Source organism: Peromyscus maniculatus, chromosome 1 (assembly GCF_049852395.1).
Source record: "Peromyscus maniculatus bairdii isolate BWxNUB_F1_BW_parent chromosome 1, HU_Pman_BW_mat_3.1, whole genome shotgun sequence".
Lineage (NCBI taxonomy): Eukaryota > Metazoa > Chordata > Mammalia > Rodentia > Cricetidae > Peromyscus > Peromyscus maniculatus.
The window spans coordinates 173,058,715-173,081,195 of NC_134852.1; the positions used below are offsets into that span (position 1 = coordinate 173,058,715).

The window sequence follows — 22,481 nt, forward strand, 5'->3', positions numbered from 1 at the left end:
GAATGAATAATGGTATTTTCTAAAATCTGTATGTGGAAGCCTAATCTTCAGCTGGACTGTATATTCAAATCAGGCTTTTGGGCAGTAATTATGTCATGAAGATAGAGTCTTCACAAGTGAGAATAGTTCCTTTATAAGAGAGGCATGTATAGGAGGACTTTTCTTTCCCTCCCTCCAGTTACCAAATAACAGATGTGGAGATTAAATATTAATTATAAATGCTTGGTCAATAGCTCAGGCTTATTACTAACTAGTTCTTACAACTTAAATTAACCCATTTCTATTAATCTATGCATTGCCATGTGGCTTGTGGCTTTACCTGTCCTCTAGCATGTCTTGCTCCCTTTGTGTCTCCTATCGACTCCTCAAATTCCATCCCTCTTCTTCCCAGCATTCTCTCTGCCCCCCAAATCTTGCCTACCTATCAGCCAATTTGTTAACAATGAGAGCAACGCATGTTCACAGTGTACAGAAGGATTATTCCTCAGCAGGAATGTACCAGTTGTGTGAAGGTATGCACCTGTTATCACAGCACTTTGGAAGGCAGGCAAGAGAATTAAGATTTGGAGTACAGCCTAGGCTACAAAGTGAGTTCCAGACAAATCTAGAACATAGACCTGCTCTCAAGAAAAGGTAGAATCAGAGAAAAAGAGATAATATGCCCCAGATCCATACCTCAATAAGGACACAAAGATGATCATTTTCTACAGGAAGGATTACTCACCTAAAAAAGCTCTATATGCCTTTGATCTTGGACATTCTGACCTTCAGCACCACAAGAAGTAACTTGTAGAAGTCCACACTCAGTGGTATTCTGCTGTAGCAGCTCAAATGAACTAATATACTGAACTATACACATCTGTTTCTAGATTGGGTTTATGGGGTATGAGCAATTGGAGTTCTCCTCACACTGTCTTTGTGTAGTTGGTCTGTGTTGGAACACTTACTCCACTGATATTAACATCCATTCCTAGTGTAATGAGCTGAATTATGACCCCAATTATGAGCTCAAGGACAACACATTTGGAAGAAGGGATTGGTGCTTGAGTTTCTTCCATGTTTCCATTATAACTACTCCTGAGTCCACATGAAGTCAAGTGGCTAGAGATGGTCCAGGCACAATAAAAAAAAAAAAAAAAAAAAAAAAAGACTTTGCTGAAACCATGATCAATATCTACTATGGCATTTGGATGAAAGTTAAGAAATTAATCCAAAATCATTATTTGTACTTTGAGCAAATTCTTCTGCAAATCTCTGAAGAGGTCACTCTTTAAGAAATGTTTCTTCATATATAAATGTTTTTAAACTTTGAAATAATATGTGTTGCTCTTTTGTGAGTTTTGAAAAGATTCACATGGAAAACTCTTCAGACACTAGACATAACTATAACATAGCGCAAGCACAATTAACATTCACTCAGAAGGTATAGCGAGCAGAGACAGGTTTTGGAAAGTTAAAGTCTGAGGCACAACACTATCCAAAAGAAGATGTAGAGCTGGGAAAAACCACTAGATTTTACCTGTTTTGAGGCTGCCTCTCTTTCCTGTTGTGGGATATTTGAACACTGTGTGAAAATGTAATAAAAATCTGAATGGCCAATAGCTAGGCAGGAGGTATAAGCGGGAAATCTGAGGAAAGAAAAAAAGGGGAGAAGAAATCTAGGTGCACAGGAGATGCCAGGAGACATAGAGAGAAAAGAGGAGGTGCAAGATGGAAAAGAGGTAACACCACCTGATAGAATGTAGATTAATAAAAATGGGTTGATTTAAGTTATAAGACCTAGTTAGGAACAAGCCTAAGCTATAGGTAGAGCTTTCATAATTAATAAGAAGTCTCCATATCATTATTTGGGAGCTGGCTGGAGGGACAGTAAAAGACTTGTTACACTTTCCTGTGGCAATTTTTTTTTCGAAAGAAAAGCCATAGATAGGGATAATCAGACACACACACACACACACACACACACACACACACACACACACACACCCTAAAGTGTTTCCCAAACACAAAGTCAACTTTGAAAAATGTGCATGAAATATTGGGTTTTAAACTTTTTCCTTGCAGATTAGGGCACAGAACTTTTAGAAAGGCCACTAAATATGCAACATAAAATATTGAAAAAACTCAATGCTTACGCAAGGTAAAGAAACAAATTTAAGAAGAAAAGACACAGTTTTGTACCAGCAACATCAACAAAATAGCCTGATCCAAAATTATCAGAAGAAATGCAAAGGACAGGTTTGAGTCCCTCAGTCATTTTCACCAAGAACTGGATGCTTGTTCTAAAGCAATGAATTAATTAATTAATGGCATTTTTTAATCACTCACTGATTTTTTTTCCTTTGAGACTCTACAGAAAAAGAATTACAGAAAATTCTCCAAACATGACATTGTGGTTAATTTTCTAGTTATGGTATGTTGTGGAATTGATCTTTGTGTTTTTTGACAGCCACTGCACTAGAGCAGGAGGAAGCAGAAACCTCACCATCCTACATGGTCTGGATGCTACCAAGCAATGAGATTCTCATGATTCCACCAAATACATCTTTTGAGAAAGATTTTCTGGATTTATGTTTATTGCTTTGTATAGAAGAAACTTTTCAAAATTAAGATTAAAAAGAATATCTCTTCATTTTCTGACTGCTGAGTCGAGAAATCTCCTTAAACTGTCTCCTAAACTTGATTACTCAAAAACAACCAATTTTAATGAGGTCAAGGAGCAAGTTCCCAAAGTCATGAGAACAGTGATCATCTATTGTTAGATATGGTTGTAACAGACCAGTATGTACAAAAGCTGTTTTCTCCTTTTTCAAAAACACATTAATGTAATTGCAAAACTTTAGTCCTCAAACTACACACTCAAAGACCTGGAGTCATGAAGAAATATGGTGCATTTGATGTATGAATAGGAGCCTATCATGGTTAACATTGACGGGAAGAAAAGAGGGAATCAGGAACCAGACTACATGGTGCCACAGAGGTGTTGGGAAATTCAATTTAAATTATAAAATTTTATTTTGTTGGTCACAAAAAAAAAAACTACTGAAGTAGCTTAACCAGAACAGTAACACAATCATATTCATATTTTTAAAAGATAATTCTGAGCTGGGCTGTGGTGGTACACACCTTTAATCCCAGCATTTGAGAGGCATAGCCAGGTGGAGCTCTGTGATTCTGAGGCCAGCCTAGTCTACAGAGTGAGATTCAGGACAGGCACCGAAACTACACAGAGAAACCCTGTCTTGAGGGAAAAAAAAAGATAATTCTGAGCCAGGCTGTGGTGGCGCACACCTTTAATCCAATCATGTGGGAGGCAGAGGCAGGTGGATCTCTGAGTTCAAGGCCAGCCTTGTCTATAGAACAAGTTCCAGGACAACTAGGCCTACGCAGAGAAACTTTGACTTGAAACTAAAATAAGAAAGAGAGAGAAGGGAGCAGGGAGGAAGAGGAGAGAAGAGGAGAGGGAGGGGAAATAAATTCTGGGTACAATGAAAAAAAATAGTCTGGAGAAGTAAAAGTATGAAAAAGTGGAACCAGTAAGAAAGTCCAGGGGGAAAATGGCTGTGGTTCAGAAAAGACAGATGGCAGAAAAAAAAAAAGAACCCAAAGAGACCTAGGATGGAGCAGGCCAGGTTGGAACTATGTCTGAGGCAGAACTGTAAGGATTTGCTGATGGACTGACAGATGGAAGACACAGGCAAAAGGGGAAATCAGGAAGTCCATGTTCTTGGCTTAAACAAGTAATGGATAGTGATGTCTTTGGTGAGACAAGACAGAAAGCAAGTTGTCAAGAGAAACTGTCATCTTCAAGCCCAGATGTCACCTCAAAGAATGAGTTGAAAGACAGAGGGAAGCTGTCATGTGACATTTCCATTTATAGAAACAAAAAAGTCTTCACTGACAGAAGACCCAGAGAGCAGCTAGTTCGTGTTCTCATCCTTCACAGTGGAGAGCCAAGGCCTACCGAAGAAAGCTGCCTTGTTCAGTGCATCCAAATCCAGATCAAAAGGCAGCCATCTTCCATATCTGACTGGCTCTCCATACAAGTTTTGTTCACCATCCATTCTTTCTGCACCCTCTCAGGTTTGAGGCTACTTCTGTGTCCTCTATTCTTCTGAAGGGCACGGGTAGTGATGCCAAGAAGACTCTTGCAGCCTTCAGATCTACCAGGCCCTCCACTCTTTGTCCTGAGAAGCTCGTGCAATGATATCAACCATGAAAGTTTTATCCATCATGCTTCCTCTTCCAAAAATGCCCCTGAATTATCTGAAAGGTTTCTAGACTCCTTAAGAGAATTATAATAATTTATTCAGACAAATGCTTATTAAGTAGCTATGACTTTGTGGGTTCTAGTAGATTGCAAAGATGTGTAAAGATCAGTTGATGAGTGGACTTGATGGAAACCGAACAGCCACTCTGAGACTACTACCAAGTTGCATTGGTGTTAACTTATGTATCAGAGCTGTGATGTGAAGTGTTGATGCTCACAGACCTCTGCTTCCAGACAAGAAGTTGAAGGCCCAACATGGTTATTTAACTTGTCTCACAGGGCCAGCACTTTGGAATGCTAAGTTTACAGTTCAGCACACATATGTTGCCTACACATACTACCATGAGTGGTTTCTAGCCATCAAAAGCAGGAGCTTCAAGATGAGCATGATGTATGTGCTCCAGGGAATAACAACAAGGGGCAAAACCAGCCAGTCAGATTGCAAGGACAAGCTGGTGTAAGAGCCACCTCCAGCTCCCAAGGACAAAGTAGAGATAACATCAAGGACAGACTTAGGAATGACTGTAACACCTGGATGGGGGGAGGGCATAAAAAATAGAAACAGATTCATCACTGAAAGCCAGTCTGGATGCTCCAACCCATTTCGAGTATCTCGTGGCTGTTTCTGGCTTTGCATCTTAAGGACATCACAGTAGAAGAAAATACAAGGATAAAATGTGACAGTGCAGACAGCAGGACATGCTTAGAGCACACTGAGAACCCTCACTCCTTGACTACAAGACACACCTAGTAAATAGAAATTAACAAGAAAGAAAGCCAAGCATGTGGGACAGATTCCTAGACACTGAAGAGTGGGAATGTCTGAAAATGAATCTTTCACGTGACATGAAGTCATTAAAAGTTGTTGCGGAATGAGATGATGAAATTGGACCCTGAATATCCTTGCCTTGCTGTTGTTTACAGGCTGAGTTGGAGCGGGGAAGGAAAGAATCAAGTGATTCACTATAAATACAACTAAGGCAAGAAGCCAAGTGACCCTGGATCAAGAGTGTGCAAGAAGGTGTTAAGATAATGAAGGGTGTGTATTTTTCCAGGAGATTCCCAGCCTGCAAGAATGGCTACCAACAGAACTGTGAGCATTTCTTCCACAGGGCTAAGTAGTGTAGAAAACACAGGGTACTTTTGTACTTCAGCCATCGTCTGGAGAGACAAGTCCCTAAGAGCAGAGGTAAGCGCTGTAATTTTAGATAGACTCACAGTTTCCCTGAAAACACTCTTCCATCCATGATAAATATAGCTCTAAGCAGGATCCCACATAACTCATGTAACACACTCCAGTGGCTTTCTTTTCTGCTCAACTCATAAATCAACTACCCATGTCTAAAAATTGGGATAATGCTCAAAGATCAGATGAACAGATCGTAGATACACCTGAGGCACGAGGAGCTGAGGTGAAAAACTCAATAATGAGCCTTTTTTTTCATGACTCAGTCACTGGAGATTATAAATCTTTATCCCACCTTGGGCTTCTCCAGATCTCCCAAGCCTTTCTCAGTGCAAGCATTATGACTTACAAGGGTCTCAGAATGTGTTCACTCCACAGCAAGGTGCTGGAATTCCTACAAGCAAAGCAAGAAAAGAGAAGGCAGTTAAACAGGTCTTAGCAGCCACATCATGAACATCTCTCCACACAGTGAAGAGCTGGGTCTTACTGAGGAATGAGGCTTCTTTCTACAAAGTGGGTACCCTTTCTCACCAGACCTCTAGTCCACCTGTACCCTAAGATGTTGTATGGCAGATGGAGGCAAGCCCATCTGTCACAAGAAAAAACCCTACTCCACTCAGTTGAAACTTATCTTGGTAGGCTGGCTGGCTCCCTTTTAGGAATTAAGCACAGTAAATGTAGCTTGCTTTTTACCTTTTTTCTCCCCTAGGTATTCCTCAAATGCTCAGAAAATGTCTCATTGGCAAGCTTTCACAGATTCCATTACGTTTTGTCTTTCTGAAGATTAATTTGAGACCACCAAGGAAGTTAAAATAAATGATCCCATTCTTTCTGAAATCTCATTGCAGTCTGTGATCCAAAAATCATAAGGCTTATAAATGTCCGTTTTTCTCTTACCTCATCAATTCTACTACAGGGTCAGGGTCTCAAGATAACTTGATTCTAAACCTGGAAAAGCACTTTCATCCAGACTTCTGCATCTGCTCAGACAGACTAAATAATGTGAAGCAAATCTTTCACAAAAGATGGCTAAGGAAGCTGCATGAAATTTCCAGATTAATATCTTGGAGGCATCAAGTGCTCAAAGGGGCCTGATGGGTAACCAGTCTGATACCAAAGTGCCAGGAATCCAGAGGCGAAGCTTGACACTTGGTCCCCTTTGAAAGGAATGCATTCACCAAATAGAGATGATCAAGATGCTGAGTCGTACTTTTGGTGCTTACAGAGAGCTAAGAGGACAAAAATTAGCCCCTGGAGCCAGGCAAAGCAGGGACTGAGTAAATAGCCTTCACATTTCATCCTAGATGTAACAGTAAGAAGTAAGGTTTATAAAATATGCTGAGTGCCCTGGAAAATATCAAATGACCTTGGATTAATGTCATCCTGAATTCCCAGGCATTTAGAGCTAACTGAAAAGGGCTTTGGTGGGCAAGCGGGCATTCTCCTTCAAATAATGTGCATGTTGTGTGTTTAAAAAATTATTTTCTGTACAAGCAAACACATAGCCCACTCTGTTCAGTAGCAGGGCATGAGAGGAAATGAGACATCAGCAATATAAACCACAAACAACAAGAGACTCCAGGGACTCCAGATACCAGATTGTTCGATAAAGATGCAAAAAGGCTGTGCCTGCTGGATTCAAGGAGATGAAAGTCAGGCTTCACATTCCTAGCATAGGCGGGACTTTTAGATCGGTAATGGAATACTTACCTTACATGTGTGAGACCCTCACTTCAATCTCCAGGACATATAGAAGAAGAATCTGGCAGAAAACAATAACATAAAAAATAAATTAAGAACTCAATAAACAAACGTAACAACGTACTAGACATTGCAGAAAAACAAATTACACATGAACAGGGAAGTGGGCCACAAGGAATAGTCTACACTGAAACCTAAAGATAGAAAACAAAAACTACAAAAGAAAATAGAACCCACATATAAAATATATGAAGAATTTCTTGCTTAATTTTCATTGAAATTGAAGAAAAAATAGATAATGGGATGTGACATTAATAATGGTCATATAACAGTTGGGCATTATTTTATAATGAGGAAATACTGCCTTTTATCAACAGGTTGTGTTTCATAAATACTGAAAAAAGTTCCTTTAAAATCAAGGAAGGAACATCAGATATAGGCAACCACTGTCCCGGCGGCCACCCTATCTGATTTTCAGGTATTGGTCACAAAGGCTCAGCAATCGCCACTGTACCATTTCCCAAAGCAAGATAACTAAATTCTCAACCCAAAAAATATTCTGCTGTAGTGGGAAGCTGTTATGGGGCGTGGCATCTCAGACCCTTAAGACCTGGGATGCACATAAGCATCACTCTCTCTCCCCTCGTGGTTTTTGGAGACGGACCAGGAGGAAGAACAGCATAGATTCATAGCTCAGTTTTCCAGGACCCTACGATAAATCTCCCATGCTGTAGTGAGTTTTATCCCTTTAAGCAGACTCTGTGGATTTATCGATTTATTCTGTTATCACATGTTTCCTGGATGTGGAGACGTCCCACAGGATACTGTCTGCACATCTGTCCGGAAACACAACAGCAGTTTCCTTTATTTCCATTTCACAGTGGTTATGAAGAAATTATGGATTCTGCTTTATTCACATAATGTGAGTTTTCTGGGTCTTTCTCGCCTTTACTGCCCATCAGTGACGGGGAGAGGAGGTGATTTTATCTTCTCCTGTCATAACATAGACAGAATCCATGTCAAGAATCCAAGTTTTCTGTCTCTCCAAGTCCTGATTGAAATTTTCATCCAGTTGCTGGTGGGAGAAATTTGTTTATATGTTTTTTCTAAATTCTCTCTCTTATATTCAGGCCAATGAATCAAGTTTTCAAAAGGTGAATATTTTATTTTTTATTTTGGTGCTTCTGTATTGCCTATCCCTAGAGACAGTGACTGCCACTGAATGAACAGGGTAATAGCAAAATATAAGAAAATTCACCAAAGAAGAAACCTGAATAGGCTTCTGAATGTGGTATTTTACAACATGTTAAGGTTTTTTGGTTTTTTGTTTTTGTTTTTTTTTTTTTTTTTTGGTTTTTTTTTTTTTTTTTTTTGGTTTTTCAAGACAGGGTTTCTCTGTGTAGTTTTGGAGCCTGTCCTGGATCTTGCTCTGTAGATCAGGCTGGCCTCAAACTCACAGAGATCTGCCTGCCTCTGCCTCTAAAGTGCTGGGATTAAAGGCACGCGCCACACTGCCCGGCAAGTTTTAAGTCTTAACTAGTGCACATGTGTACACACATATAAACACACATTTCCAGTATACTTACACATAAATACACATATAGAGACAGTATTTTCTGTGCACAGGTTGTTTATTGTTTCCTTTTTATTTGTTTAGTTTTATTTATTTTGAGATAGGTTCTTGAAATGTAGCCCATGCTAGCTTTGAACTCATGATCCTTTTGCCTCTGCCTCCTAAGCGCTAGGGTTACTGGAAAAAAAAAAATACTTGAGATAATTAACTTTAAAAAGGAAAGGTTTAGTTTTGACTCATGGTTTTGTAGATTTGAGTGTATGGTTAGACATTACCATTGCTCTCAGCCCTGTGATAGGCAGTATATAATGGCAGAAAAGTGTATGGTAAAGCAAACTCTATCTCATGGCTGGGATGGGAGAGAGGAAGAGACAGGGGAATGTATACTGTCCCCTTTAAGGACACATCCCAATAACCTGAAAACCTCCCACAAGGTCCTACCCCTTAACATTCCTACCTGCTCTCGATGGCACACTGGGCTGAGGCCCAATCCTTTGATAACATGGACTGCTAGGGAATGAGTACAATTCACGATAATGCCTAAATGTCTTCTAAATGTTTGATGTTCTAAGACCTTAATTTGCTGTTCTTATTTTTGGGCCTGGGCTTCGCTATATAACCCAGACTGGCCTCCAAATTGCAGTCCTTCTGTCTGAGCCTCTTCGATGTTGGGATTATGAGGCTGGGCCACCAGATGTGGTGATGGGACTTACCTTTAACATATTCGAAAATAGGCATATAACGGTATAATATTAGCCTTTTCCTGTCTTCACACCCTTACTAGTCCTTTATTAGTTCACAAAACTATGAGGAATGATTGTTGCAAATCACTTGTCCAACTTTGTAAGAAAAAAAAAAATCCCAGCACTTAGAAGAAAGAAACCGGAAGATTATGAGTTCAAGTTTAGCCTGAGTTGACGAGAGAGAGAGAGAGAGAGAGAGAGAGAGAGAGAGAGAGAAGCAGGGAGGGAGGGATGAATCTAAGAAGTAAATGTGAAATGATAAAGTTTGTTGTATAGGTATAGGCCTGGGCACATATTATTATTATTTTTTCTGTTGTTGCTGTGAGCAAATGCCTTAATCAGGGCAAAAGCAACCTAAACATGGGGATTATCCTGATTTATAGTTTGAGGGGATACAGTTAACCACATTAGTGATGTTACAGCAGCTGAAACCCAAGGCAGCTGATCCTACCATTTCTAGTTAAGAAATATTTAGGAAGTAGAAGGCAGACAGGAAGTGGCACTGAGCAACTAAAAACCAAAACACAATAATCCACCAAATCCAGGCTCACACCCAGTGACCTACTTCCTTCAGTAGGGTTCCCACTCCTAAGGATTCCTTAATCTTCTTCCAAAACAGTACCCCCAGCTGGTGACCAAGGGCACTTGACATTCAAACTGCGACAGCCCCACTAAACCCAGAAACCCAGAAAAGTGGGTCGATGGATGATGTCAGTGGTTGAGAGCTGAGTCATAGGCTCTCATATGCGGAATCATCAGAAGAAGAAGGTGTCTGTCTAATAAAAGATCAAACACTAGGTAGCTTGCAAAAAAACAGAATCTTGTTTCTTAGCTCTGGAGGATGTTCATCATGGAGGTTTTGGCCAACTGATGTGTCCAGAAGGCTTGCTTTGTCATAGGCAAATCCTTGTTGATCTTCCCTGGGTCTCTGTAAGTGGGGCCTTGATTATAAGGACATTGATTACATTAATGTGGGCTCCACCCTCCAAACCTAGTTGCCTTCCACAGGTTCTGTTAACACACCCCTGTGGAGCTTGCATTTCAACACATGAATCTGAGGTAGATCAGAAATTTAGTCGTTGAAAAGAGCTGCCCTGAGTTGTGTTGGAGCAAGAAGCAGAAGAAAACAGGAGTACTGAAGGATGACATTTCCTTCTCATGACTCAGGACACAAGGAAAAGAATCATCTGGGGGTGTCGGGGTCACCAGGCCCTGTTTGGGGGCCACAGTGCCCCCATCAGGTAGCAATAGAGCCTGAGTATAGCAGATAGAGCAGGAAAAGACCCAGGAGACACCCGCCCCTCCTGTGATGCAAACACCACTGGTTGTTGTAACCTGATAGCAGGGGCGACTGAGACAATAACAAACTCTCCTATGACACGTCAAGGACAAGACAAACATTGGAGGCAGCAAGCATTAGTTCAGGGAGCATGCAGTCTCAGCAATGCCCAGAGTGCCACTGGCAACCACAGCAGGCAGCACCAGAGAGAGTCACTGGGGTGGGGGAGGGCAGGGGCCCGGCTGCTCTCCTGCTGGTAAACAACCCGAAGGGTAAGGATGAAAGGATCCGAGCCAAACCAGGAAATGCCAGAATATCAACCCGTGGTTACAGGGTGGATGCCTCGGTTCCACCACAGGGCTGCTACAGGGTAGTGTCTGGAGATAGAATCCAGAAAGTTTCATTTTAAACAGGTTTTGAGGTCTTTCTTTCTTTCTTTCTTTCTTTCTTTCTTTCTTTCTTTCTTTCTTTCTTTCTTTCTTTCTTTCTTTCTTTCTTTCTTTCTTTTTTTTTTAAAGGAGTGGAACTCAAAGATCTAAGGAACCAGAGCATATTCTCCTGGACCCTCACTTGGGACACTTCAATAGGAACCTTTGTCGCACCCCAGCTCTCAAGAGCAATGGCAGTTAGGGGTCAAGGGAAGCTTTCCAGTGAGAACCCTGCTCATTTAGTGCTTAAGAAACCCCACTTCGAACATGATTTCGGCAGTGGGACTCTAGATTCTACTAACACGACAAGGGGACAATTTCAAGTCCTGAATCAGCTTCTCCCGTGGTCTGTGCTGGCCATTTGCCTGATGGGCACAAGGATGGACTTGCATGTTGAACTGACCATTCCTGTCCCCCAAGCCTAGGGTCACACTGGGCAAGACACAAGCAGGAAGAGGAGGAGGCCCCCCGTCACCCACAACACCCTTGGGCACCTGTGCCTGCCCACACAGGGCCTCTGCTGGCTTAACTAGACACATGCTTATTATCTGAAAGTTATTGTTTTGTTATTGTTCTGTTCTTTGGTCTTGTTTTTATTGTGGTTTGGTTTAGAATTTTTCATGGGGGGGGCAGAGAACTGATTTACTTTCTTCTAAAGCACATTGGGTCAGAATACAGAAAAAAAATGAATGAATAAACTGAGAAATAATCTTACTGTCACGCGTTCTAATTTTCCTCTCACAGATGAAGTTTCGCAAAACAGAGCTTGCATAATTAAGTAGCATCTTCAGTCTGAACATGAAGAGTTAGTTTAATTGTACCACTGAGTTTTTATTTTTGCCCAACCCCACCCCGCTTGTCATAGACAAAGAGAGAATCAATAAGATGTATTAGATATCCTCAAAACAAAGCCATTGCATAATACAAGTTGCATACTAAATGAAACAATAGAAGCTGGGCAAGGAAGTGTGTTCATTTCAGTCCTAAAATAAGAACCCCAGTCAGAAGAATTCACCAGATCCCCAAATGATCCTCTCTTCCCGTTCTTCCTATGTTCACTGTTGTCATATCTCTCTCTCTCTCTCTCTCTCTCTCTCTCTCTCTCTCTCTCTCTCTCTCTCTCTCACACACACACACACACACACACACACACACACACACACTGCACAGTATTTTCAAGTTTTAGGACTAAGTCAAGCCAATGGATGCTCAGCTCATTAACACCCGTCTTTGGTTGTGGATTTATTTCACATGTGAGGAACAGGAACGGGGCTTTTTTGTGTTCGTTTGTTTTTCTGGTCAGTTGGTCAGTTTGGGGTGTTTTTTGTTTGGTGTTTTTCCTCCTTCTGGTGATGGTCCACCCACCGGGCCTTGTCATCAGTGACAAACTCTGATTGTAGATGGCAGATGGCCTTTGATTGGCTGGATAGCATCTGAGTTCTTTCTGGGTGGGATATTGAGTAACGAAGTTTCAGAAGACATTCAGTTATTCACACTGTGATTAAAGCAAGGCCCTTGCATCGCCCGCAGCTTTCCCAACACAAACATAAGAAGCATGAGTCAGTGCAGCCAGCTGCCCTAGGGTAGTACAGTGTTTGTTTCTTTTTTTGCCAATAAAATATGCCTGGGAGGACAAAGAGCAGCGGAGGCAGGAAACAGTGACACAGAGTGAGCTGGGAAATTCCAGCTGCCCTCCTGCCCTACTTATAAGGAATAGATCTGAGTCATTTTTTAAGATACAAACAGATGTTGAGTTGGCCAACAAAGCCCCAGGTAAAATTTAACCTCTTAGGACCTTGTTTCCTCCTTGTGGGGGGAAAAAGAAGGGAAGGTATTATATTTGGACACCTGCATAGTATTGTCAAGCAGGGCTGTGGAGAATAGGCAGGCACACGTGCTGTTTTGTTTGACTGTGCTATTTCTTACGCCCTTGAACTCAGCCATCAGCTGGCACATCTTTCTGCAGAAGACAAGCTAGAGGACAGAATGCACCACCATTCAGGCCCTGGCTGCGAAGAGATGGTCGTCTGCTTATGGTCCCGGAATTAACAGGCATAAACACTAAATAGTAAATCTTTATGTGATCACAACAGCATATGAATGTAGCGTCCTAGGTTCGACCTTGGCTCTACACTAAACAGCTGGGTGGTCCTTCCTTATTTGCAAAATCAAGATCTTGGACCTGGACGGCCATTCCCTCCATTGTTGATTTGTAATGGTAGAATTAAAAAACTGAAGATAGAATAACCATATTTTCTATTACCTGAAAAAAAATTTTTTGAATCTCACCTACAGTAAAAATAAATACCTGAGATAGAAAACAGTTTTGTTATCAATTTTCTTTCATGAGAGGGACAGGAAGCAAGGTTGTGAGACTAATGGGTTAAGGGTAAGATATAATATATAATAGGCTTACAAATAATTCCTTTTTTAGCTCTGCTTGCTGTAGTGATCACATGAGCTCACCTCCTAAGGCAGTTTATGGTGGATTATTATGTCCTACTGAAGTGTTGTTACCATTACTAACAAGGTAAGCATAGAGATCCAGTAAACACTGGCTAAACCCCTCCTACTTACCCAGGAACTAAGCTAAACATTAAACAGACACTCAAGTCAAAAGAGGTCAGACAGAATGGTGACAATATTTACCCTTAAAACTGCTTGCTTGCTTTTCTCTTCTCTTTCCTTTTCTCTTCTTTCTCTCTCTCTCTTTCTCTCTTTGTGTTTGTTAAATGATTTCAGACTAAATACCTTGCTAAGGCTTCCCCCACCACACCAATATGTTCAAGCTCTATGATTCTTTTTAAGTGCTGGTGCTCCAAACCTCGAGAGAAAGATGTCTGATGTTTTGCAAAGTCTTCACTAGTTTCTATAACTGGTGAAGAAGTCTACAAATCATCAAGATCAAGGACAGTGGGGGTATTCAGTGACCCCAAGAAAGGAGGAATGGATGACGACAACCTCACAGTTGACAGTAATAGAAGCCTGACCTTCGGCTGTGAAGAATGTGGTCTCTAACGGGTGGTTCCTGCTTGAGCTTGCTAAAACCATTCTGGAATTATGCTTCAAAACTGACCGCCCTTCCCTGCCTTAAGTGTCTGTTATACTATGCTGTTTCAGACCTCTGCATTTTCTCGTCCCTGTCCTTAGCCTGAAACAGGTCATTAATTCCCTAGACCTCATTCTCCCTCTGCCCTTCCTCCTCACCTTCATGGCCTTCAGTTCTCCCTCTGGTTACCTGCTGCTCGGGCACCAAGATCTAGCTCTGTCTCACTGTCTCCCTAAAGCCACCCGAATTTTCCTCTAGCTCTCCCTAAATCCATTCCGTGAACCCTGCTGTGTTCCTGCCAGCCCTACGGCATTATCATGGCACATGAAAGAATTCTGACATCCCAACCGTCATCTTACATTAGTTCAGAGATTCTCAACTGTAGGAAACGTTCCTTGTAGGACACTTGGCAAAGTCTGAAGACATTTTTGTTTGTCCCTACTAGAAGTTTGAGAACATACTGGCCTCTGTTGAGTACAAGACAAAGGCAGGAGTGCAAGGGGAAAATATCACAGGACAGCCCTCAACAACTAAGGTCGTTTGGCCTCGAATAACGCTGATGCTAAGGTTGAGAAAACGTTCTGAGTCTCTTTGAAGCAGTGCCCCAGCCAGACAGCTCTAAGCACAGTGCTGGCTGCTCAGTAGAAATCCAACCTGAAAATACCTGCTACATCACTAGGACATAAGTGATAAGTGAGTTGACTTAAGACAAGTCAAAGAAAAGTCCAGATTCCGATGTAGCGACTCCCACAATCTTTCCCTGACACTGTCCAGCTCACTCCCTGTTATTTCTTCTCTCTGCTGTTTGTCTGGCACCTATGGGTACGGGTCCTCTCTTACCACGTTTGTTTCAATTCCACCCTAAAGTAGTAATTTGACCTTGGCACAATAAATCATGCCCCCCTCTGTTTATTCTTGACCTTCATTCCATTTCATTTTAACAAACATCTCAATTACTGGGCACTGTGCAGAGTACCGCAAAAACAAAAATATGAGTAAGCTGAGGCCTGTCCTGCCTGGAGTGCTTGGGGAACAGCAGAGGAGGGAGTTGGGGAACACAGTTCTGTCTTCTGTAGCATGTTTCAGAGGGAAGGCCTTTGCTTTGGGTCATCAAGTACGTTGATTAATGAGTTTGAAAAAGCACACTGTATGTTCTTTCAATGTCTGGAATCTGGCCAGCTTGTTAATAACTGCTATCCACTAAGACGTTACCTTAACATCTCAGTGGCTTATGATAGCACAGATTATAGGCGTCCACCCTCAGATTTTGATTCCCCATAGGTCTTGCATGGAACCAGAGAATTCACATTTCTGACATCCTTTCTGTGCTGCTGCTGCTGCTGCTGCAGCTGCTGATGCTAATGCTGATGCTGATGCTACTTCTGCTGCTACTGATGCTATTGATTATGATGATGCTCATATTGATGGTGATGCTACTTCTACTGCTGTTGATAATGATGATGATGGTGTTGAGGGTACTGTTGCTGTTATTGCTGGTGGTATTAATGCTGCTGCTGCTGCTATCTCTGCTGCTGCTATCTCTGCTGCTGCTGATGATGATGATGGTGTTGATGCTGATGCTATTGCATCCTCTCATCGTACTGAGGACCACCACTTCAGTATACACAGCTAGATAACTCCTTGCCTGACCAACACACAGCTTTCCAGTGCTTCCTCAACAAATAGCTTGAGTGCTTGAGTTTCTGCCAACAGTAGAGGAGAGCACCTTCCAATTTATTCTTATAATCAAAAAGCCTCAATTTTCAAAAGCAAGCTTATTGTTAGATTCACTTCATTATACTCAGTGCCCTTGGGAACACAGCTGCTCATTGGAAATAATGACTAACAACATTCTTGAAGATCTTTATCACTGAAAATAAAATATTCTATTTACTGGTGTGTTAAATGTACAACCTTATCTAGGCTTGCCCTTCTTTTGGTAATAATGTATTCAAAATGCTTTTATTTTGAGGGAAATATTTGGCTATGTGAATCCATTGTCTCTAAGTATTCCAATAGTACGTTTCTTTCCTTTTATTTATTTTATTTTCTTTCTTTGTTGTGTGTTTTCTGTTTTTCATCTTTGAATTCCATGTTTCTGGCCTTTTATGTTCTCATTTTCTCATCCAATCTCTCCTCTTCAATGATTTCTCAGAATTCTAATGGGTTATCTGCAATGTGCATCTCAAAACTTTTAATCTTTGAAGATAAATGCTAAATATATGAAGTTCCTGTGAAAATCTTATGTGCAATGTTGAATTCCAGCTGCCTGGTATTTAATGCTGTAATTTATAGATTAGCAAAGCTTCACTTGAAACACATGTAACTGCATACATTTTTTTCAACACAGCTTCTTTATACCTGTTATTAATGTCCACAATAATAAGGGTTGTTTTGTTTTGTGTGTGTGTGTACGTTTGTAGGTGGGATGTATATATTTGTTGATAGGCATATATATGCACATGTGAAAATGCACATGGAGGCTAGAAGTCGGCATTGGGTATCTTCCTCATTTTTTTCCTCTTGATTTTTTGAGATACTGTCTCTCACTGAATCTGGAGCTATCTGACTGGCTATGGACTAGCTAGCCAGTCTCTTAGACCCTATTGTTTCTGTACCCCAGGACTATACACATGACAGGGATTTTTTTACATAATAATTTTATTAATTATTTGGGAAATTTGCATAATGCACCCCAGTCACCCTTACCTCCCTGTCCTCCCAGGTCTGTCCCCCAACCCTTGTGGTCCCCCCAACAAAAAAAATTAAAAAGAAAAATTTCCAATTTATGTTGTCCTTAATTTATGTTGGAGCATGGTCAAACTCAAGATGGCTAGCCCCTTAAAGAAAAGTGAATCTCTCCCCACCCCTACCCCTGCCAGTAGCCATCTATTGTGGAGAGCTATATTTCCGCATCCTTATCACATTTTTATGTGGATGCTGAAAGACTGAACACTCAGTGTCAACCTCTGGCTTCCGTTTCATGTGCAAGCCCCCACTCATATGTAGCCCCACACATAAACACGTACTCTATAACACAAGGAAATAGAGCGATCTTCCTTACAGGAGTGAACAAGCAACTGCTTGTACTACATTCAACTGTCTGACGTTTCCAAAGATCTTTTAAAAATTGCAAATACTAGCCGGGTGGCAGTGGCACATGCCTTTAATCCCAGCACTGGGCAGACAGAGTCAGACAGATCTCTGTGAGTTCAAGGCCAGCCTGGTCTACAGAGTGAGATCCAGGACAGGCACCAAAACTACACAGAGAAACCCTGTCTTGAAAAAAAATTACAAATATTGATCTCTCAGGATGGCTGAGCTCCCTTACTGTGCACATCTGGCAACCTGAGTTCACAATTCTTGGAACTAATGGCAGGAGCAAATCAATTTCCAGCACCTTGTTCTCTGACCTCCACATTTACATGTAAGCGCATGAGCCACCCCCCTGACACACACACACACACACACACACACACACACACACACACACACCATACATGCAGAGAGATAGGATTTTTTAATCGCAAATATAAAGTTTCTAGCACAGAAAGGAAATACTTGAAGGGAGAAGGGCTGTGATTCTGTGTCTAGTCAGCACCTACAATAGCAGGCCCTGCACAACAGACATTTTGAAGCTTTAATCTGTTCATAATAACTTCAAAAATATGCAATATAACTCTTCAAACTGCCTGGAAAACAAAAACAGCCATCTTTGCAATATATCTCCTAAGCACATATCTTAATCAGAAACGTTTTGAATTAGGGTAAGAATTCATTATTCTAGACTAGTGTAAATGTCCATTTATTTCTGCTATTTAGTGTTTTAATTTATAGCAAGCTGTCTTCATTGAAAACAGTCTTCAATCCTGTTTAAAGGTTCAAATTAGGCTCAAACCTCAATGGGCCATGGATTCCGAAGTGCCACTGTGAACTCACTTGGACCTTAGATTCCCCCAACCCCAACAGGTGGGGAATCTAAAGTCCTTTCAAGTCCTGCCGTGTCTTGGAGTCCAAGGGCTTACATGTTATAAGTCTAAACACTAAAACCCTGGATTCAGCTGACAAGCTATATTTCCTCTACTCAAAAAAAAAAAAAAAAAAAAAACCCTTGGAAATAGAAAGCATAAGCATAGTCTCTCAAATTCAAATTATTTTTATCATGACAAAAAAAATTAAAGTAATTCTTCCTGGCAGAAGTAACAACAATAAAAGAATGAACTCACAAAATTGGATCTCTTAATTGATACTTAACATCTATACTATCATGGGGTTGATAGTCATAAATTTTAGAGAACATGATTATGAGTCTCGCAAATATCCATATGAGCAAGGATTCCCTAAGGAAGTGGGACCAAGTTGGAAAAAAAAAGGCATCTATATCGGTGTCTCGTGGTGCCTTTTTAAAAACCCTTAACCGGGTGTGTCACTCTGTTCAGAACACCTGAATGGTTTTCTCACTGCCAATCATGTCAGACCCACACCCCTCCCATGACTTCCCATGACCTGACAGAAGTCCACCTCTCCAATTTCACCCTCAGCATTCTCCAAAATGATTCATTAATTTTTGGCATTACCAACTTTCCTAAGGGTCTTTGGATAGCCCTTGGGGAAATGGTAGGGTCTTTTATTTAGTGTTTAAAGTTCTGCTTTATGTTTCCTTGAGTTTTCGTGTAGTGTTTTTCCTAAATTAAAAGTCACATTTGCGTCACCTTTCTTTAAACCCCATCCAAGAGAGCCGTCCTTTCTGAAACTGTCTGAAACACTCTCACAAAAACTGTCAAATGCTTCTTTTCTGTTACAAAGAATTATTATACTTTTTTTATAAGTTAACAATTTCTTTACATTGAAGGATCCTTTGTGCCTGAGTTTATGCCTTCATTTTCTCTCTGCCTTGATTTCTAATTTAGTTTCAGGCATATAAGACAGAGTAGATAAGAAGTACTGTATTGATCTTGTTGAACCTATGGAATCATAAGATGTATATGGAAATCATCCATATTTCTATTTCTATCATATTTCTATCAATAGCTTTCAATTTTATTTGAAGAATGACTACCCTAAAATAGCTGTTTTTTATATTGAATCTTTCCTCACATTAATTTTTTCTTTTTTTCAAAATAAAATTTGTGTGTGTGTGTGTGTGTGTGTGTGTGTGTGTGTGTGTGTGTGTCCATATGCTTATACATGTGTGGAAGCCAAAGGACAAGCTGAAAGAGTTTCTCCTTTTCTTCTACCATGTGGCTCCTGGGGACTGTACCAAGGTTCTCAAAAAGGCTTGCCAAAAATGCCTTTGACAACTGAGCCATTTCATGCTGGCCCTCAAACTCCCTGGTTTGCTAGTAGGGATACGTACCTAGTTTTGTTGTACAACACCACCATATGACTAGCATAAGAAAGTCACTCATGGAAACAACCCATCTTTCTAAAAGGTAAAGCAGGGCTGGTGTAGAGCACTTGTCTAACCTATGTGAGACCCTGGGTTAAATCTACAGCACAGGAAGCAAAAAGGCAGAGTTGTTCAAAAGTCATAGAATAGGTAAATATGTGCATGTAATGGCAAGAAAATGTTATTACATAACCTGACATGAAGCATGAACTGAAGTTATGTTGAAATAAAGTCATTGTTATCTATTTCACAATCATCAAAAAAACTACTAATAAAATTGTGATTCCTGATTGGAAACAAGTTACATGAGGAAGGATTTAAAACGGGCTCATGGTTTCAAGTGTGTGCCTGCTTGGCTCCATGCTCTTAGGCAGAGCCTCACAGCAGACAGGAGTGTGTAGTAGAAGACAGCTGTTCACATCCCTGGGAACAGAAAGCAGACTGAGGTAGGAGCTGGTGAGTGATGATATTCCCTTAATGACCCACCTCCACCACCTACTTCCTTCAGCTAGGCTCCCATATCTGAAAGCTTTCATTCCTTCCCAAACAGCACCATCAGCTAGAGACCATCCATTTACATCATGAACCTTTGGAGAGATGTTTCATATTCAAACTGCATCAACCAGAAGATTTAATGAGGTCCTTACAAATCATTCCTGGCCGTCACACATTGATGCTGTCACACATGGATGCCACCATACTGATGTTGCCAGCTATGTCTGAACACATTCTCCTCCCATGGATTTTTGTTTGAGATTTTTCCCAACCAAGAATGCTCCTAGGGAGCAGTGAGTTTCCACCCATAATGTGCCAATTTTCTTATGCTATCCTTAGGACTCATCATAATATTGGGCAATAGTGGGAGAATGCTAAAAAACAGCAGGGCTTGATATTCTGGGTTGCAAAGACAATGAGACACTTTTTGTTTGTTTGTCTTTGTTGTCTTTGAGACAAAGCCTTGCCATATAGCTGTGGCTAGCCTAGAACTCAATACATAGACCTGGTTGGCCTACAACTCATAGAGATCCTCCTGCCTCTACTTTCCAACTACTGAGATTAAAGGTATTCACCACTGCCCGTGGCTGAATATTTTTGTTTCTCTGTGAAATTACAGACAAGTTGGAAGGAGCAAGTCTGAGTTGGGTTATCAGCTACTTTAAGCCTTCTTTCACTCTTCTGGATCTTCCGGCGTTTAACCTCCACACATCTGTCTGCAACCTAGACATAAGTTCCTCACTATCCTTTTGGAATCTGTACTTACACAGTTAAACTTCTACAGAACAGAAGTGTGATGTAGCTACACATCACCAAAACTTAATCAGCCTGGAATCATGGATGACTTGCCTCATAACAGGTATGAATAGGACTTTCTTCATTATTGGCCTTTCCACCTTTGAGAAAATCTAAGATCACTCAGTTAAAGTAGTTAGTGTGGCTAACGCTGAAAAGGAGGTTCATTTAAAAGCACAGAAGTTAGCAGGAGTGGAGCACAAATTTGTAATCCCACTGTAGGGAGGTTGAGGTAGGAGGATTTTAAGTTTGAATCCAGCCTGGGTTACATAATGGGTTCAGGGTTAGCCTTAGTTACACAGCAAGGCCCTTTTTCAAAAATAATTGTGCACCCCCTCATCCCAGAATTTGAGTTAAATATTCACTGAACAATTAAATTGTAAGACATAAAACCAAGTGCATATTTTCTCCGCACTTGTGAAATACAGCCCTCCTTCTTAGTCAGTAAAATGTACTTACCTCCTTGTAGAAACCCCTCTCTTTTCCTTCCTTCACTTTTTGATGAGAATGAGTGGCTTTGAGCATTTCCTTTTGCAGCTTTCCACATGCACCCTGACAGGCATGTCACATACCCTGCAAATTCTGTAAACTGAAGTTTTGAATCTCAGCTAATTTGATCCCAGTTGCCTCGTTGAGATCTCACTGAACATAACTGTGGTCTGTAGGATTTCTGTAAGTCGGGAGGGTAGAGAGGGTGGAGGGGAGAGGTTCTCATGTTAGAGGGGAGCTATTCTTCTGCATCCTTTGAATTCTTCGGTCTTGCAAATGTAAAAACCTCTCTAAATTTTGACAAAGTATTGGGATAAAGGTCAAATATTTCAAATTATTGAATAGGAGAAAGCACTAAAGCAATTCCCTATCAAATAGATCTAAAATGTTATCCATTGTATAGTTTGGCTATCTACAATGATTGAATTTACAAAATCGTTTATTCTGCATGGTTATAACTGGTACACAAGAGTAATGGAAGGCAATGTCCCATTGCACAGGGAGACTTACCTTGATGCTCCAGATGCTTCCATGCATCACAGCTGTGCAGCGAAGAGCTAGCTGTAGACTGGGTTTGTTTGCTGATCTCTTTGACCCGCAAAAGGTCATTTCAATGAACTTTCCAAGTTAAAAAAATAAAACAACACACTTATCTCCCCATTGTCCTGGGAGGGGAGCTCAAAGCCTTCGGTTGTGTCAGGGTGCTAAGCAAGCTTCCTCGGGCTCTGATGAGCAGAAGAGATTTTCTTTGGGACAGATGGGACTGAGGGGACCAAGGAGACGTAGATGGTGCAGTCTACACAAAGATCCAGGTCCTGAACTGTTATATTCACACACGATATTCAAAGTAAAAAATTTCAATCATACAAAAATATTTTTTAAGTGGGGAATTTTTTAAGGGTTGGTGACACAGTGTCATCATGGGAGACAGATGACTAATGTTGGAAGTACCTATACATCCTAGGCAGTTTATTCCAGTGACTTTTCTTGGCTCTCCCATATCACTATGTACACCTTCAATTCTATTCTCAACTTTTTGGTGTTTCTTGTAAAGGTAATATTGAACTGACAGCAATAATTTTAC

General features: G+C 40.9%; 1 long non-coding RNA gene across 1 annotated transcript in view; it reads right to left on the reverse strand.

Annotated features, from left to right (window-relative positions):
• Positions 1-5,746: 5,746 nt before the first annotated feature.
• The window catches only part of LOC107402274 (uncharacterized), a 63,690-nt gene continuing 46,955 nt past the window's right edge, over positions 5,747-22,481 (reverse strand). The window contains exons 3-4 of the long non-coding RNA XR_013047806.1: positions 7,167-7,218; positions 5,747-5,850 (exon numbers count right to left, since the gene is read on the reverse strand). This is a non-coding gene — a long non-coding RNA (uncharacterized LOC107402274). The remainder of the gene's footprint in view (positions 5,851-7,166; positions 7,219-22,481) is intronic.